Here is a 2,500-nt window from a genome sequence, read left to right on the forward strand (position 1 = left end):
ATTTAATGATGAATTGACTAAATGTCTGTTTTATCAGACTCACTTTGACTATATATGTTGTAGCAAGAGATTGTTTCTCGCTTACGGCCATACCAGCCTGGGTACGCCCGATCTCGTCTGATCTTGGAAGCTAAGCAGGGTCGGGCCTGGTTAGTACTTGGATGGGAGACCGCCTGGGAATACCAGGTGCTGTAAGCATTTTGTCCACGAGGGTGTGCCCCTGCACTATTTCATCAGCAACACTGCCTTGTAGTAAGCATTTAATGATGAATTGACTAAATGCAGCTTCCTGCCTTTTTAATAGGATCAAATTTCCTTGTGTTTTCAATTAGCATCTGCCTTGTATTTATAAGACAAACAAGAATATTGTTGCTGAATGCAGCTTGTGTGTGCTTTGTGCTCCTTTGCCCTGTTCAAATGATGAAAGGAAATAAAGTTTGTATTTTATTCAACTACCTGTGCTAAAAAGTGATGGGAACAGTGTTTGTAATTTCTTCTACTTTTTCAGTGACACAAAGTTCAAGCTGCTTATCTAATTGGTGAAAATGCAATGTCTGTTTATCACACTCACTTTGACTATATATGTTGTAGCAAGAGATTGTTTCTCGCTTACGGCCATACCAGCCTGAGTACCCCCGATCTCGTCTGATCTCGGAAGCTAAGCAGGGTCGGGCCTGGTTAGTACTTGGATGGGAGACCGCCTGGGAATACCAGGTGCTGTAAGCATTTTGTCCACGAGGGTGTGCCCCTGCACTATTTCATCAGCAACACTGCCTTGTAGTAAGCATTTAATGATGAATTGACTAAATGCAGCTTCCTGCCTTTTTAATAGGATCAAATTTCCTTGTGTTTTCAATTAGCATCTGCCTTGTATTTATAAGACAAACAAGAATATTGTTGCTGAATGCAGCTTGTGTGTGCTTTGTGCTCCTTTGCCCTGTTCAAATGATGAAAGGAAATAAAGTTTGTATTTTATTCAACTACCTGTGCTAAAAAGTGATGGGAACAGTGTTTGTAATTTCTTCTACTTTTTCAGTGACACAAAGTTCAAGCTGCTTATCTAATTGGTGAAAATGCAATGTCTGTTTATCACACTCACTTTGACTATATATGTTGTAGCAAGAGATTGTTTCTCGCTTACGGCCATACCAGCCTGAGTACCCCCGATCTCGTCTGATCTCGGAAGCTAAGCAGGGTCGGGCCTGGTTAGTACTTGGATGGGAGACCGCCTGGGAATACCAGGTGCTGTAAGCATTTTGTCCACGAGGGTGTGCTCTTGCACTATTTCATCAGCAACACTGCCTTGTATTAAGCATTTAATGATGAATTGACTAAATGTCTGTTTTATCAGACTCACTTTGACTATATATGTTGTAGCAAGAGATTGTTTCTCGCTTACGGCCATACCAGCCTGGGTACGCCCGATCTCGTCTGATCTCGGAAGCTAAGCAGGGTCGGGCCTGGTTAGTACTTGGATGGGAGACCGCCTGGGAATACCAGGTGCTGTAAGCATTTTGTCCACGAGGGTGTGCTCTTGCACTATTTCATCAGCAACACTGCCTTGTATTAAGCATTTAATGATGAATTGACTAAATGTCTGTTTTATCAGATTCACTTTGACTATATATGTTGTAGCAAGAGATTGTTTCTCGCTTACGGCCATACCAGCCTGGGTACGCCCGATCTCGTCTGATCTCGGAAGCTAAGCAGGGTCGGGCCTGGTTAGTACTTGGATGGGAGACCGCCTGGGAATACCAGGTGCTGTAAGCATTTTGTCCACGAGGGTGTGCCCCTGCACTATTTCATCAGCAACACTGCCTTGTAGTAAGCATTTAATGATGAATTGACTAAATGCAGCTTCCTGCCTTTTTAATAGGATCAAATTTCCTTGTGTTTTCAATTAGCATCTGCCTTGTATTTATAAGACAAACAAGAATATTGTTGCTGAATGCAGCTTGTGTGTGCTTTGTGCTCCTTTGCCCTGTTCAAATGATGAAAGGAAATAAAGTTTGTATTTTATCCAACTACCTGTGCTAAAAAGTGATGGGAACAGTGTTTGTAATTTCTTCTACTTTTTCAGTGACACAAAGTTCAAGCTGCTTATCTAATTGGTGAAAATGCAATGTCTGTTTATCACACTCACTTTGACTATATATGTTGTAGCAAGAGATTGTTTCTCGCTTACGGCCATACCAGCCTGAGTACCCCCGATCTCGTCTGATCTCGGAAGCTAAGCAGGGTCGGGCCTGGTTAGTACTTGGATGGGAGACAGCCTGGGAATACCAGGTGCTGTAAGCATTTTGTCCACGAGGGTGTGCTCTTGCACTATTTCATCAGCAACACTGCCTTGTATTAAGCATTTAATGATGAATTGACTAAATGTCTGTTTTATCAGATTCACTTTGACTATATATGTTGTAGCAAGAGATTGTTTCTCGCTTACGGCCATACCAGCCTGGGTACGCCCGATCTCGTCTGATCTTGGAAGCTAAGCAGGGTC

The 2,500-nt window shown here is 42.6% G+C and overlaps 7 non-coding genes across 7 annotated transcripts in view; all 7 read left to right on the forward strand.

Moving 5' to 3' along the window:
* The first annotated feature begins 79 nt into the window (after positions 1-79).
* Positions 80-198, forward strand: LOC145867784 (5S ribosomal RNA). The gene has a single exon (XR_014383777.1). It is a non-coding gene; the product is annotated as a 5S ribosomal RNA (ribosomal RNA).
* A 409-nt stretch (positions 199-607) lies between these two features.
* Positions 608-726, forward strand: LOC145874782 (5S ribosomal RNA). Its single transcript, XR_014390418.1, has one exon. It is a non-coding gene; the product is annotated as a 5S ribosomal RNA (ribosomal RNA).
* A 409-nt stretch (positions 727-1,135) lies between these two features.
* On the forward strand, positions 1,136-1,254 carry LOC145874783 (5S ribosomal RNA). Its single transcript, XR_014390419.1, has one exon. It is a non-coding gene; the product is annotated as a 5S ribosomal RNA (ribosomal RNA).
* Positions 1,255-1,393: 139 nt separating this feature from the next.
* On the forward strand, positions 1,394-1,512 carry LOC145872527 (5S ribosomal RNA). The gene has a single exon (XR_014388159.1). It is a non-coding gene; the product is annotated as a 5S ribosomal RNA (ribosomal RNA).
* A 139-nt stretch (positions 1,513-1,651) lies between these two features.
* On the forward strand, positions 1,652-1,770 carry LOC145872528 (5S ribosomal RNA). The gene has a single exon (XR_014388160.1). It is a non-coding gene; the product is annotated as a 5S ribosomal RNA (ribosomal RNA).
* A 409-nt stretch (positions 1,771-2,179) lies between these two features.
* LOC145869807 (5S ribosomal RNA) lies at positions 2,180-2,298 on the forward strand. The gene has a single exon (XR_014385803.1). It is a non-coding gene; the product is annotated as a 5S ribosomal RNA (ribosomal RNA).
* Positions 2,299-2,437: 139 nt separating this feature from the next.
* Positions 2,438-2,500, forward strand: part of LOC145867785 (5S ribosomal RNA) — a 119-nt gene continuing 56 nt past the window's right edge. The window contains exon 1 of the ribosomal RNA XR_014383778.1: positions 2,438-2,500. This exon is cut by the window's right edge and continues 56 nt beyond it. This is a non-coding gene — a ribosomal RNA (5S ribosomal RNA).

The sequence above is a fragment of the Salmo salar genome, unplaced genomic scaffold (assembly GCF_965601325.2).
Source record: "Salmo salar unplaced genomic scaffold, fSalSal1 ptg000293l, whole genome shotgun sequence".
NCBI classification, from domain to species: domain Eukaryota; kingdom Metazoa; phylum Chordata; class Actinopteri; order Salmoniformes; family Salmonidae; genus Salmo; species Salmo salar.